Genomic DNA, 16,715 nt, shown 5'->3' on the forward strand with positions numbered 1-16,715 from the left:
CTTGCTTGGCTTTCTTCGAATGCAGATGTCTTATTTATTTATGCGGCAATTACTGTATCTTTAAAAAAATAATAATAATAATTGAGTGACGCCCCGACGATAAAGTCATGTCTTTATAATTCCGGTCGGTTTATAACATTTTCGTCAGCAGGTATGTCTGTGGGTGTGGGTGGATTTAAAGGCAACATCTCCCAAAGCAGGAAGTGGCCTACAGAGTGGGGCATTCTGGGTAAACACGATCAAACATTTGACCCAAGTCACACAGCTAAAAAGCCGTTCTTCAAAAAAAACTAAGGGATTTTCTTCAAACATCTGTATTGGAAGACAAATGTTTCCAATTATTCTAACAGTAAACAAGTGGTTAATCTAAAGTGGTCCAAAATGTAAGAAATGTAATGTCTGACGACAAAAATAAAACCCTGCTTATGTCCCTTTTTAAAGGTCCATTGTAGACCTCTGTTTTCAGCTGGAAAATTGCTGACATATTTATGTCTCTAAGTAAACATCTGACTATGTTTCGTGGTCAATTTTCAATATTATTTTAGCGTTATTGTTCTTTAAAACAGCGAGCGCTGGCACAGGCTGGTTTTAGCAGTGAAGTAGTTATTATTCATTCCGTGTCTTGCAAAACTAACACAATAGTTTAAGTCAATATGTTCACTTGTGTGAGTTACCGTTAAGATTAGTTACCTCAGAAGGCCGAAGCTCAACGTCTTAGGGATTTACAGGCCACACATGCAGAGCTGATATAACGCCAGTGGGGAATATGAAAGTGATGTAGGAATCATAAAAGAAGGTTTGTGGGACACGCCGAGTTTTTTCACACAACATTAAATATTAGCGCTTCTCTGAAACACCGAGTTTAATTAATTCCACTTAATGAGCCTTGCTCTGTCTCATTATTCGGAGCTGTAAACCCATTATTTAAGGATTCAGAAGTCAAACAACAGTCAAAGCACTTTGTTTTGGGGGATAAAAAACTAATTTTTAACACGTTTTACAAGATACTGGAGCTTTTCTGCCTTGTGCATTCACGACAAACCGCTGTCTACAACTGCTGGAGATAACACCACAACTCCATGTGATGACGAGAGTGTTTTACACCAATTTTCCCAATGAGTGGCCAAGCTTTGAGTCTGTGTGGTTCACAAAAGCTTCCAACTCCTCTCAGCCGTTTAGGGGCTTGTCTTTCCTCTCACCTTCTTTTCCCCTCATCAGGCTCCCATTCGTCTCAGAGAGGCACGAAGTTTTCCCCTCAGTGTTAGATGAAACACAGTGGGTAGGATATTTCGCTCGATTTTGTATTTTTTTTTTTTTCTCGGATCACTGAGAAGACATTTTGGAAATGCCAGCCGACGCCGGCTGCGCTGCATTCTGATTTCTTAAAAAAAAAAAGAAAAAAAGATAAAACGAGGAAGATTTAAACCATCGTCTCATGAATCTCACACTTCCTCCAGCTCACGGGTGAGAGAAACCTCACCGTTTGAGAGCTTTGAGCGCGCCGTTTGTGGCGGGTGTGTGAAGACGAGGGCCTTGATCAGAACCTTGGCCTGAATAAGACGAAGTGTCTGAACGACACGGCGTCCACCCGAAGGAGATTGCTGCAAATGGACAGAAAGAAAGAGAGAAAGAACACGCCGAAGAATAAGCCTAAACATCTGCCTGATTGGGACCGCTTGGCTAAATCCAGGCTAATTACAATAGGAAGCTGAGCACTGTTTAGGTTTAAGCGGTTCAACAGAAGCTTAAACTAATTTCAAGGGATTATACTGGTATTTGTCGACTCTTGAATGGAGATTAGAGCCCTTACTGTTAAAAGTAAACGGCATAAGCGTTATTCAAAACTCCCTATTATAGCACAAAGCCTTGGCTTAAGGTGGCATTTCTGAAATTTTTGAGTGATTCTGCTCATTTCTTCAACTTAAAATTTGCCTAGTTGACAGACAAAAAAAAAAACGCAGGCCAAAACGTACAGCTTTAAATGTTTATCAAACTACACGTTCAGCTATTTATGTAACTGACTGAATTTTCTGTATGACTCCATGATGTGCACGAATATTCAAGTCGGTTGTTTGTGTGGTGCTTTGAGATGACATTTGCCGATATGCGAATAAACTGAATCGAGTTGCCTGGAAGTGCAGGCGTCACTTAAAGTGTGAGCTGCTGGTTTATTTTACTAGATAACAGCATTTATGTTGTTTCTGGTGAATGTAGGTAACTTAAATCATTAGGATGTGAAGGAAGCGTGTTTCAGCCTGTCACGGCGTCGCATACGATACGACTTGATTCTGGAAGAAAGGGATGATTTTCTAGTCCTTGTTTTTGCATTTCTTCGTTAACCGGCTGCACAAAGACTCCCCACATGTTTCTCCCCTGTCTGTGTGCGTCTGAATAGGGTGAGGCCAAGTTCGTCCTCTGAAACATTCTGCCGAGACGCGGAGCTCGACCGGGTCTGTGACCGAGCCGCACAGATATAAAATTACCCCCACAAGTGTGTTATTAAAGCGTCAGCCCGGCCACTTCTGGGTCAGCCGCTCAATAATAGTTAATTCATCTCTTTCAGCCGTCGAACCTTTAAGGTGACGGGCCCGTTTTAGTTTTTCTTCCTCCAGTGGGTATCTGCCTTTATTTCTGAAACCCAAAAAAAAAAGTCTAAATTGGGTGGAATTTACTTCTGATAAAAAAATCAGACTCCGTTTTACTTTATGAGCATTTTTCCATTAAGCCCAGATGATGAGGCAGTTAAGTAAAATGTCAAGAGAGAGTATTTTTCTTTTTTATCTGTACAGAGAATGTTACACTAAACTCAGAGTTTCGATGAGTGTGGGTCAGAAGGTGAATTAGATTTGATCAGATCTTGCTCTTTCTCCTGACCTCTGGGCAGTGAAAGAAGTATTGTTTAGTGACGGCACCTGCAAGGCTGAACTGAATGACGTCCGCTGTCTGCCTCAGAAGGATTTTTCAGCTCAAAGGATCAAATCACTGACGTGTGACATGATCAATCTTCTGCACAAACAAGGGATTTGGCTCCAAAGCTATCGACGAGTCGAGTGGAAATGCAAAACAGAGTGTGTAGATCTCCGTCGTCGTCGCCGGGCTTTCGTATAAGCATACAGAGTTAAGCTTTGTTGTTTTGACAAGAGAGGTGAATCTAGAACTGTGTTTGGTTTCCCGCTCAGGAGAAGAACGCTTCTTCCTTTAATAAGGAGCAAGAGTCACTAACAAGTGTTTCAGAACAGCGCTGAAAGAAATGTGTCTTCTTTGAGACACAATATAATTTATTTTGAACCAGTATATGTGTTTTCCCAGAATGCTCTGGATACTTTCTCAGAACTTAGAAGTTTTTCCTGGTTTATACATCTTACTGAATAATCTCTAGAACATTCTCAGAACTTACCGCCGACTTTTTCCGGAAATTCCCGATAACCTCATAAGTTTTCGGGAACTTTCACCAATTTCACTGGCTGAATTTTCGAAACTGTACTACAACCAGTTTGGTTACTTTTCTGCAAGTTTTCTTCTCTCGTTTCTGACCATTTCCTCTTGAAATGTAAATGAACAGAACGCCAACACCCTTTTCGTCCTCGTTTCCTTGCAATAGCATTGGACCTGGTGGGATTACCAGCCGAGCCATCCGGGGAGCAATCGCACCATGTTGCAGCAACCGACTGATCAACAACCCAGTCATCGACTTACAAATAGAAGGGTTTTGCCGATGACAGATGACTTGTTATATTTTTCCCGCCCTTTGTCGCACTCGCGGCAGCTTCAACCAAACCAACAAGCCCAAACCAACAAGCCCACTTAAATCGTTATTCCCAAATCTGCGGTAATGAGATGGCGCTTCATTAGAATGCCTCACTTTATCCTCCCTCCAGCTTCATTAATTAAATATGAACACAGAGACCTGTCGCCTCATTGTATTTCCTTTCCCATCCTCCTCCCCTCAAAGATCTATCCTCAACCTTTCAAGTAAAGCAGTGGCCTTTGAAAAGTCAGGCTGTTAAATGTTTTAACAGGTGCTGCCAAGATGTTTTCCACGATGTCCTCGCCTCGCTGAGAGATTTGCCTCTCTTGTCCTTGGCAGATAAACACAGTCTTCACGCCTGTCTCCTCGCCTGATATTTAAGAGCGCACACACACAACACTCCCACCGCTTCCCTCGAGGTGCACTAAAATTTATGGATAGCCGAGGCGTGTGAGTGTGTTGTCCTGTTCGAGATTCACGACCAGATTCAGATGAGAGACTGCAGGGCCGCAGCGTGTCCGGACTTATTCAAAATGAGTCTTCTGGGCCTTTGAAGCGCCGGGCGGGGAGAGCTTCGTCACGAGTCCCAGTGGGTTTCCCGCCGCTGAACGTCTCCGAGGTTTGTCTAACGAGGGGCGGCCATGGCCATGCCGCCTCAGGGCTTGTTCACAAATCACTCGGCGCCCCGCTCTGGTCGCCCTCCCCTTTATCTTCATCTCCCCTTTTTAATTGTGACCTTGAGGTTCACGTAACGCCCTTAAAGGAGGAGGTGACCAAATAAAGGGTTCGCTGGAGAACTATTTCTGTCCACTGAATCACTGGTAAAAAATATAACAAAAAAAATCACAGGTTATGGTTGTTTTTTTCCCCCTCCAACTAAATCAAGGGAGTGATAACTGAAGTCGTCTGTCTGCTGGTGGCCATGATTGTGGATTAAAAAAAAAATCCCTTATGGCAGTTTTGAGCGAAGAAACCGTCACTATTGAGCTAAAGGTGACGCAACTGATTATCAATGACAGACGATTGCTAAAAGGCATCACCCTGGCTGTCGTTAATGTCAAATACCATACACTTGGTAAAGCTCTTCAAATGTTCAACGTGTTTGTGCTTAACAAATTACACAGGAACAGTTTCAATTGTTCGATAAAACTGAGACTTCAAGGATTTTATCCAAACTCAACGTGAATCATACACGCAAATGGCGACCATCCATGTCCATTCATCAAAACGATTCATATCTGTTCCTTCAAGTGCTGCAGAAGTCTGCTAATGATCCACTCTTTCAGGTCAGGTGTGTGGCAGAAGGAAAACGTCGAAATCGTGAAGGGCAGCGGTTCTTCAGGTCCGGAATGGAGAATCGCTGATCTTAATGTCCCTGGAGTTACACTTGGAAGCACCGACACGTAAAGACTGAAAGACTTCACGCCTGAACTCTGATGCAAAAAAGCTATGACCTTTCACCTCCTTGTTATGAAGGAGTTGACAAGCTTTGGGGTTGTCTGTTGAATTTGAACAAACCTGGTAATGTTGCTCTTTGAATTGGTTAATTTGTTCACAGGCTGAATAACTGTTGGGAAGAGGTTACCTTCCAAAACAAAACAACATATTTCTATCAAGAGATCCAAAACGTATATTTCCCAATTTTTAAACGGCTATATAAGTTATAGATCGGAGTCTCAATCAGGCCCATAAGACCCTCAGGCAGAGCGCTGAGAGGAGAGGCTCTCATACCAGAATGAAAGCACCTTCACCAATAAAACCATTGAAATACACCCATTAACGCTGACACACTGACTCTGCTTTGTAACTTAAATAGAGCTACAAACTCGGTTAAACAGAAATATCCAACTGCAGCAAATTCCTAAAGGGACTCTGCTGACATGGACTCCCATGTTGTATGACTTCCAAAAGCAAATGAAGAGGACAGACAGCTCCGGTCCGGATCAAATCCCAGTCCTCTAGCTCTAAACTAGTGATCATTGCAGAGGATTTAAACTGTGTAAGTGTAAATGTCAGAGGGAATTTGCAACATTCACAGATTTTTATTGAATAAGGCCTGAAATGTCCCAAAGGAGCCACACACACCCCACGGCAGGTCCAGCATGATTATGGTTGTTGTTCTTTGTTCCTCAGGACATAAATGTTTTAAAACCTTTCCAATGTCACTTTAAACCAGGGTTACTTTTCAATGTACTTACTGGGAATGAAACGATACGCAAGAGTTAGAAGCTAGAGTCAGAGAGATCAACATATCAGAAGCTTGCATCCTTCTGCGCTCCCACAACGGCTCCACCTCCCCTAACACGCCCGGTGAATGATTCCCGTTCACTTTCCCTCTCAAAATCAGCCCCCCAGGTTCTTTCTTCACACGGTCGAACAGCTTTTCAGCCCCTGTGTGCCTTACGGTCTCTGCCTGCCATACTCACAGACAAACAATCCGCTCTCCACAGCGAACTTGGATCTGAGGCGTTGGGTCCACGCAATGTTCGTCGGTTCCTGTGCGCTTGAGAAAAACGACGGGTAATCTTTGCCAGAAGCATTCACACAGTGAGATATGTTCTCCTGCGTCGCCATGATGGAGTGAACTGGAGCAGAAGAGAGAAAATATCAAATACAGAGATTACAGACGAGTTGTCCATGGCGGTTCGAGTCTACGTCTTCATTTGTGTACTGTAGATTGTTTTGGTCTCAAGATTCGCCTTACCAGATAAAACTACAAGGCAAAGCACCAGAGATCCAGCTTCTAGATGGTTCAGACATGAGGAACAGAGCCGATAGTCACTGGACTTAAGAAGAGAAAGAGAAGAGGTTGAAAAAACTGAGGAAAGGGATTAGTTTTCGAGTCGGAAGCCGAGGACTCCATGCCAAACCATGGATAAGGCAAAAGCTTTGTCAGAATGATGAGGGATAGAAGAACGTTTCTATCAAAGGAAAACTAATCCACCACGAGAGATTAGAACCAAGAGCAAAACTGTAACAGAACAAGCCACAAGGGGACTAACAGTGATAATAATTGCAACGGCAGATGATTGAAACTAAAACTAGATTGCCGAAAATCAAATAATCCCAGTTGAAACAAAAGTTCACCAGACTTGTTTTCATACCTTTTATCAACACTTCCGTGATCAATGCCTACAGATGAAGAAAGAAATGCTTCAGGGTGATTCCCCCCCCCCCCTCGCCTCCATAAAACACACAACTTTTCCTTGATTCAGCAATGCCAGCACACACGGATGAACCGCAACACCTGACTGCATCTGAAAGCCCAAGTCCCACAGAAGACAAGCGAGGCGCACAGATGCTCCTGGCGGCAGTTTCAGCTCCGCGCCTCCCTGCAGCAGCTCATCGGTCCCTTCATCTCCTCCGGAGGGTTGGGCCAACATCAGGCCACTGTCTGCTAATTAACTGGAACAAAGAGAGCGGCTCGGAGCGGATTACATCCACACTCGAAAAAGCTGGAATCAGAAAGCGAGATCCTTCTTTTAGTGCTTACCTGGCACACGGAGGAGTATTGTTTAGATTAGCCGGGTCCCTCTCGGAGGACCGCGAGAGAACTTAAAAGTCAGGATCGTGTTTAAAATGATTACCTCTCAATTCCTGCTTCTGCTGACTTAGCGCTCTGCCTGCATGCCTAATACGCCGCCTTGGCCAGGCGATTCACACAGGGAGAGAAAAAATAAGGAATACATTTGGCAGGGGGGCCCCAGCTGGGCAGAACAGCTTCTGGTGTAAAGAGGAGGAAGACATGGGCGATACAGCGAGACGAGACCCGAGAGTATTTGCTGAGGATCGTTTGTTTCTTCACTTATTTGAATGGCGGCTGAAGGGATAGGCTGAGCCAAGAAGTTTCCAGGTTTCAAGTGAACAGTGTTGGGTTCCCCAACGTTTCCATCCTAAAGAGCGTTGACCTTTAACCCGAGATGCCCCCCCCCCCCTTTGCAAACCCACACATTAAATGTACAGAAACAAAACACTTTATAATGTCTGATTTGTGATGGAATTTTTTTTTAGCATCAAGTAATGTTATTAATCGCATCATTCAATTTTAGGAATTAAAAAAGTATTGTTTTTTTTTTTTAATAAATGATTGAAAAAAATTCCGATTAAAGAATTTGTTGGATTCCGTTTTCTTTTCATTTTAAATTTTATTATTATTATTTTTTTGCCTTTGAATTTTTTTCTCCACAGCGCCTCCTTGCGGCCCTTTGAAAAAAACATCGGTCTAGTGTAAAACGGAGCTCGATGCAAAACCGGAAAAAAAAAAGCCTCTCAAGTCTAAGTAAACCCGTGACAGAGAAGAAATAAGCTCATTCAATCTGTTCGCTGTAGTGTTTTCATTGAGGAAACACTACAGCATGTCCATCCGTCCAACACCGCTCCAAAAAAAAAAAAAAAGAACTATAAGCCAAGTCATTCTTCGGAGGCCTCCATGTCGTCTCCTTCAGTAATTCTTGGTGCAGAGCCGCCACAGGCGACGGGGGTCAACAGGTCATTCGAAGGGTTTCGTTGGTTTTACGCCGTGCAGCGGGAGAACGAGCCGCAACAGATTTTGGTGCTCAATCGAACCGAGTCCACCAGACAATCAAGTGTTAAAACACCCTGATGCACTGACAGCGTCCTCCAATAGAAATATGCAGTTTGCTAAGTGCGTGTATTAAGAGCCCTTTGCCTAAACTGCGTTCATTAGCGAACCATCACGAAGCAGATTAATCCCGCTAAACCTTAAAACAGAATAAGTATGCAGAGCATAGTTAACGCCCAACACGGTGCGACTCGGTGAGCTTTCAACCTGGAGCGTATCGCCCTGCAGGCCTGCAGACGTTTAGACGCCTTTCGGCTTCTGCGTGCAACAAACTATGAACAGATAAAATTGTGTTGAGAAAAGATGACGCTGAAATGATAATTATTTCACAGAAAAAGAGAACAGGCTGGGAGGCAGCGTGCAGACCTGTCAGTGAAGTGATTTCTCTATTACCTCGATGTCGGCTCTGAGAATGTGAAATCTAGATCTAAACCACCTTGCGGTAAAACTGCATAAGTCACAGACTATATTATGAGCATACATGTAATATCTTTGAGATAAAAATATATATATATATATATTTATATATAAAGGATAAGTTTATTGTGAAATCAACCTTTTAAAATCTGTATGTTATAATGTCATTCTCTAATCAAAGCACACCTGGAGTGTTGCTCTGATTCTTTCATGCATGTTTGAGAAATCCTTCAGACTTTCATGACACCCAGCGGCAGCAGCAAACGAGCGTCAGAAAGAACAGGAGCTTCTTAAAGAGACAGAGTCCAATTTCAAGGCATCAAATTGAAGTCTTTTTTTAAAGACACGTTTCATGCAACATGTTTAGAACAGCTGAAAGTAACACAATCACTTGATTGGACTAATGAATGGCTATATACCTCAATAGATAATAGTGACACGTGCTAATATTTGCTAATGCTAATTGTAAGAACTCTGTGTGCGTCAGACAGGCACTAATTCAGATCTCTCATCAATTGAATCTTCCTCTGTTAGAAGGAATAGGCAACTCCGCAGATGCAGCTTCGAAGGTTTATTGTAGACTGACAAGCATCGATGAATATGGAATGAAAGGTGGTACAGTAGATGAGTTTATGTATGTGTATGTGTGTGTGTGGTTATCTGAAACAGAAAAACAATAAAGTTACATTAATAACTATGCGAGTAAGAACGGCTACACATAAGTATACAACAAAGAATGGTATGCAGCACCACACAACTCCTCCAGAGGGCACTACAATACCATCGGTAAAATGTAAGCACACTAATGACAAAACTGTCAGAAATACAAGTTAGTGTTAAATACTTTTACGTAATAATAATAATACAATAATATATATATGACATATATATAACCGAGTATAGCACAACCTGAACTATTACAGATAATTTCCTGTACCGTCGGCAGCCAAACACGAGGATGTCCCCACCTCCTGTGCTAACAATCGACATAAACACCAATATCGTATATGAAACGGCACACTTACATCATATAGAACGCACACAGGTTTTACACAAACAGGATAAAAAGGGATTGATGGTGGATGTCACCCGCAGACGCCACTCCTTACAACAGTAACACAGGAACATGAGATCAAAAAACTAGCCCAGCTATGTGCAACGATAACAAGCAAAGGAAACACAGATGCACCATGGGTAATGTAGTTGTACCAGAACGGACAGACTTTTAACAGCCGCCCCTGTATTTGTAAGCAAATACACACATGCAAAGGCTGTCAGTTCGAAGGAGGATCCGAATCTGCAGGCACTTCCGGAAGCTCCACCAGTTTGGTTACCGGTCGGATGTAGAAACTGTCCTTGACCTTCACCTCGGCAGCTCGAACTACACCATCCGTCCCAGGGAAAACTTTAGTGATGATTCCAACAGGCCAGAGTCCACGGGGAAGATTGGAATCGACAATCATTACTATTTGTCCCACAGTGGTATTGCCTGTAGATGTCCTCCATTTCTGTCTCAAATGAAGTCCTGGAAGGTAGTTCTGGATGAAACGTTTCCAGAAATGGTCGCTGATAACCTGACTATGTTGCCATCTCCTTTTAGATAGGGCATCATGAGGACCATATACTACTTGTGGTAGTCCTGCGTCTCGCCGCCCCATTAGTAGAAGGTTTGGCGTGATGGGATCCGGGTCCGCCACATCAGAGGATGCATAACCGAGAGGTTTAGAATTAAGAACGCCTTCAACCTCTATGAGAGCTGTTAGAAGCACTTCCTCTGCCACAACTTGGTCCGTAAGGATAACTTGTAAAGCTGATTTGACTGACCTAATTTCTCTCTCCCAGGTGCCCCCGAAGTGAGGAGATTGTGGCGGGTTGAAGTTAAAGTGGATCATCTGTTCGGCTAACCGTTGTTGTAACACTGGGGCCATATTTTCAAAAGCGCTCTGAAGTTCTTTGTGGCCTCCCCTGAAGTTGGTGCCTCTGTCAGACCATAGCTCGTACGGTTTTCCTCGGCGAGCAATAAATCTGCGTAACGACATCAGGAAAGAGTTGGTGTCGAGGCTAGGGAGGAGATCCAAGTGAACACATCGAGTGGTCAGACATTTATAGATAATCCCCCATCGTTTCTCACTGCGACGTCCAATCTTAACTAGATACGGTCCAAAACAGTCTACACCTGTAGACCAAAATGGCGGTTTGTAGAGTCTCAGACGAGCTGATGGAAGGTCCGCCATCTTTGGTGTGGCAGGTGAAGCACGCCATCTCCTACAGTCCACACTGATACTGGTGTTTTTTAATGGCCTGCCGACCTCTGAGAATCCAATAAGTGCGCCTTATCTCTGCATAGAGTCTCTCTGCACCTGGGTGAAACAGCTGAGCATCGTAGTGTTTTATAATGAGACGGGTCAATGGATGGTCAGGTGCTAACAAAATCGGATGGATGCTATCAGGGTCCATATCGATAGCTTGTCGTAGGCGGCCTCCAACTCTGATTAAGCCACTGATGCTGTCATATTCAGGGGAGAGAGCACTGAGCCGACTGCTTGAGGGCACAGCGTCACCTGCTTTAAGGGCTCGGACGTCTTCTGGGAAGCTATCCTTCTGTGCAGAGCGAAGCAGCTGATTCACTGCCTCTAGACGCTCAGCAGCAGTGAAGGATGTAGCAGCCGCCCCAGTCAGGGATTGGTGGGTGGCCAGAATCAGGTCCTCTAACGATGTGACCTGTGTAGGATCTGGTAGACTGTGAGATGTGGATGTGAAGCTACAGAAAGCAGTCTTTCTGAGTTCTTCACTGTCACAATTTGTAGACTCTGTTGGAGGTTTTGGCCAGGCGTCTGGAGTCTGTGTAAGGAAGTGGGGGCCTTGTGACCAGCGGCTGGAGATGGTGAGCTCTGACAGTGATTTCCCCCTTGTGATGTCATCAGCTGGATTTTCACTAGAGTTCACATATCCCCACTGCTCTGAGAGGGTCAACTCCTGTATTTCACAAATCCGAGTCCCAACAAAGACCTTGTATCTGCAGGAACTGGACTGGATCCACTTTAACACCGTTGTAGAATCTGTCCACAGATATACAGAGTGCAGAGGTAAAGAGAGTTCACTTTGGAGTACTTTGGCAAGTTGGGATCCTGTCAACGCAGCACACAGCTCTAGTCGGGGAATCGACACCTGTTTTCGAGGTGCAACTCTTGAGCGTGCCATAATGAAGGAGGTTGAGATGTGTGCTTGTTGCTCTGTGACTCTCAAATAGGCAACGGCTCCATAGGACCTTTCAGAGGCGTCACAGAAGATATGAACCTCATTAGTAGCACCAGTGATGCTGTGAGAACTGTAGCAGCGGGGAATGATGATATGTTGGAGGTTAGACAGTTCTTCCTCCCATTCGACCCACGACTGAAGCAAATGTCCTTCTATGGGCTCATCCCATCCTCTTTCTGTATTCCACAGGGCCTGCACAATGAGCTTGGCTCTTGTGGTGTATGGACAGATATAACCCAATGGGTCATACTGACTGGCTAGCACCTTATAAATGTTGCGCAGTGTGACAGTTGTGTAGGACACCGAGCGATGCTTGTATCCCAGAACATCAGTTGGGCAGTGCCAGCTGAGACCCAAAGTCGATTCCTGCGGATCAAGACTCTTGAAGTTCAACCATAACTCACAACTTTCTGACCTAGCCGTGCTGGGCAGATGGGCAATCACCGCAGGGAGGTTGCTAGCCCACTGTCTTATCTCAAATCCACCTTGTAATAACAACTCTCTCATTCTGTCAATGAGCAGCTTAGCCTCTTGTGGGTCAGAAAGGGACTGCAGACAGTTGTCCACATAAAAGGCTGTATGGATGGATTCATAGATGTCCTTATGAGTGTCTTGGTGCTCCTTCACGTGTTTCTGAAGAGCAAACGTAGCACAGCAAGGGCTACATGTTGTCCCAAAGGGCAAAACTTTCCACTCATACACATCTGGGAACCTCTCTGTTTCACCATCTCTCCACAGGAACCGTAACAGGGGACAGTCTTCAGGGAGCAGGCGGATCTGGTGAAACATGGCCTTTATATCTCCACTCACTGCCACAGGATATTGACGGAAGCGGAGGAGTACGCCCAGTAGTGTAGGCCCCAGAGGAGGGCCTGGCAGGAGGTAGTTATTGAGGACGGTGCCCTGGAACTCAAATGAGCAATTAAAAACCACTCGTGCCTTATTGTTATGATGTACCATGTGGTGTGGTACGTACCAAGATTCAGTAGAATTTTTGATCTCTTCTGGAGTCAGCTTCGTCACGTAACCAGAATCAACCAACTTCTTGATCTCTTGGTTGTATGTACAGGCCAGGTCTGGATGTTTAGTCAGCTTCCGCTCTGTGGACCTCAGCAGACCTTTAACTGCTTCTAAAGGGGCGTGCATCTGAGGGAAGTCTTTCCTCCTCAGCAGAGGAGTGGCATATCTCTCCACACCATTTACCGGAATCCTGATGGTCTTAGCCTCTAACATGGTTATGGCTTCTCTGTCCTCCTTTGAGCGTGTGACTTCCTTCTCATACCTATGTATGGGAGCATCCAGTTGCCACAGCCGTTGAACATTCTGATACAGGTCCTCAGCAGGAGAAAGGCATGATGTATGCAGGCAGTGCATGTCTCCCTGCTGTGTAGGCATACTACTACTTGGACCTTGGATGGCCCACCCCAGCTTAGTGCAGATAGCGACAGGCCCACGGGCTGGACCACGCCTGATGGGACGAACCGGCGTTATGAGGTGAGCATTGTCTGAACCGATTAGCACCAGAGGCTGTATCCGGTTGAATCCTTCCAGCTGCACTTGTTGTAGGTGATGATACCGCTTCTTCAAGAGCTCTACTGGACAGGACTGTTCAGCTAAGCTGAGCTGTTCTGCAGTAAAAGCATGTGTGATTTTGTAACGCCGTTTTGGTTGGGCCTTTGGAGACACCTGGAATGAGACGTAGCCTCCCTTTATCTGGATCACATCTTGACGGACGGTGCGCAGAGATAATGTTTCCTCCTCTGGTGTTAACCCTAACAACTTAATTGCAGCTGGGAGTATGATGGTTTTCTCTGAGCCGTCATCGAGGAGAGCATACGTGTCTAGAGATGTCTTCTGATGGTGTAACTGAATGGGCACAACCTTGAGCATTACACGGCCAGAGTGACTGACAGGATCCAGATATACTCTACGAGTACTCACAGTTAGGATGTTAGGGTCCTGCCTTCTAGCTTCAGCCAGGTCATGAAGCACTAATAAGTGCTGTTCTCCACAGTTGGTGCAAAGCTTCTTCAGAGTGCACTGTTCTGGAGTGTGTTTACGACCGCAGCGCCAGCATTTAGATTTATCCTTTAGCCAAGTGGCGACAGCTGTGAGGTCTAGCTTTTTAAAGTTCTCACAGCCACTGAGGTAATGCTCTGTTCCTTCACAGTATGGACAATATGGCTTAAACTTCTGTTTCTTCTTGGGAAGGGAAGAATGGCTCTCAGCTTCTACCTTAATGTCCGTCTTTGGCTGTGTTTGAGCAGGATCTGAGCCATAATATATGGATGCAGGCTTACTCGGTGCTTTAGGCCCTGTAGGCATTCTGAAGTTACTTCTCTCCAATCGTGGTCTATCCGATGACTGTGACTGAATGGCCTGCCTAGATAGCTGAAGAACTTGGGACTTCCGTTCAAGCCATTCAGAGAGATCGTACATGTTGTACGTGCGGCTGCTGCCAGTATGTATAATACCACGTGTGATACAGTACTCTATGAAACTGTCTCTATAGCTAGGAGGGAGTTTGGTGAGTAACCTGTCTACATGTGAACCACACTGAAGCTCACTGGCTGCTACATCATCCATAGTACTGAGGAGACCTACTAGGCTAGACACTGCCAGGGAGAAGTCTTCAAAGGCTTGAGGGTCACCGACTTTCACCGGAGAGCAGTTAAGGATAGCGCTGAGTTCACTCTGGATTAACTGTCGAGGCTGTCCATATCTCTGCTCCAATGCTCGAATTGCACTGGTGTAGGGAGTACGGTCGTGAATATAGCGCCTGGCAACTTGTAGAGCACATGGATGCTCTAAGTGATCCAACAGGATGTGATATTTATAGTCCTCTGTGAGGTGTGCATGGGGCCCCAGTAAGCTGTCTAATCCTTTCTTTAACAAGGCAAATTCACTCTCTCTGCCTGATTTGAATGTAACCAGTCTAGGCTTTGGGATGCCGTATGATGTTGCCACAATCATCTCCATCAGGTTTGGCTGATTCACTTCTGCTGTCGACTGTAAGGGAGTTGTAGTTTTGATATATATCTGGAGGTGATGAATATGTTACAGGATAATGGTGGGGAATGTCAGCAGATGGAGCTGCATAAAGCTGGCTGCAGTTCTGTTGTGCTGCCGCTCCCTGTAATGGCTGATACAGCGGTGTGGCAGAGGCTGCTGGGGGGTTATATGATGATGCAGCGTCTACTTGGTCAGCATGGCTTGGTAGTTGCTGATGATGGTATCTCTGCCTGTAGAGAGACTCAGCCTGATATGATTTGGGTTTCTTAATCTGCATGGATTGTGCTACTTGGATGTCAGGTTGTAGAACAGGCTGTATCACATGTCTCACTCTAGGCGGTGGAGCTGGCAACGATGCTTGCTGGATTTCTGGATGAACCGGAAGGCCTCTCGACTGTAGAACAGGTGAAGGTCCAGACCGACCTACTGGCTGGAAGGCTGTGTTCATCCAAGGCTGGGACGCAGGTGATGACTGCAACACATGCTGCAGTGCTGCAAGTTCATCTGGCTGTGGATCTAATGATGCAGCATCTTGTATTGGTCTCAGTAGGTTTACAGGTGTTCTGTTGTCCTGCCTTGCTGGTGTCACAACGCTCAACTGATCCCTAGCGTGATCCCTGGCGTCACTGCTATATGTGTTCACACCGCTAGGCTGTGATTGGAATGCAGGAAGGGATTCTGCTCGGTTATGTTGTTGAGTGTGACTGTGTGGCAAGAGAGGGCTGCATGACTTACATGTTCTCTCTAGTTGATCCACACGCCTGGATAATGCACCACTGGTCTCCTTCATGGTGATTTGCATCTGATTCATTGTTGCTAGAATGTTGCCCCATACTACTTCCATTTTGTCCCATCGTTGCTTCTTATCCTTATCAGGTTCTCCTGAGCTGCTGCTTGTTGACAACTCTGACTCCTCTGGATCAGATAGGTCATGTTCATACTCCGCCAGATGTCCAGGAAGCTTCCTGTTCCTACGTGGACGGGAACTATGCTGGTGACTTTTTCTCCTCAGGAGTGTTGTCTGGTGATGTTGCCATGGTGTTGATTCAACCAATGAAATATCCGGCTCGAAGGACCATTTGTAAGAACTCTGTGTGCGTCAGACAGGCACTAATTCAGATCTCTCATCAATTGAATCTTCCTCTGTTAGAAGGAATAGGCAACTCCGCAGATGCAGCTTCGAAGGTTTATTGTAGACTGACAAGCATCGATGAATATGGGATGAAAGGTGGTACAGTAGATGAGTTTATGTATGTGTATGTGTGTGTGTGGTTATCTGAAACAGAAAAAACAATAAAGTTACATTAATAACTATGCGAGTAAGAACGGCTACACATAGGTATACAACAAAGAATGGTATGCAGCACCACACAACTCCTCCAGAGGGCACTACAATACCATCGGTAAAATGTAAGCACACTAATGACAAAACTGTCAGAAATACAAGTTAGTGTTAAATACTTTTACGTAATAATAATAATACAATAATATATATGTGACATATATATAACCGAGTATAGCACAACTGAACTATTACAGATATTTCCTGTACCGTCGGCAGCCAAACACGAGGATGTCCCCACCTCCTGTGCTAACAATCGACATAAACACCAATATCGTATATGAAACGGCACACTTACATCATATAGAACGCACACAGGTTTTACACAAACAGGATAAAAAGGGATTGATGGTGGA

Source organism: Poeciliopsis prolifica, unplaced genomic scaffold (assembly GCF_027474105.1).
Source record: "Poeciliopsis prolifica strain line A6 unplaced genomic scaffold, Auburn_PproV2 SCAFFOLD012, whole genome shotgun sequence".
NCBI classification, from domain to species: Eukaryota; Metazoa; Chordata; class Actinopteri; order Cyprinodontiformes; family Poeciliidae; genus Poeciliopsis; species Poeciliopsis prolifica.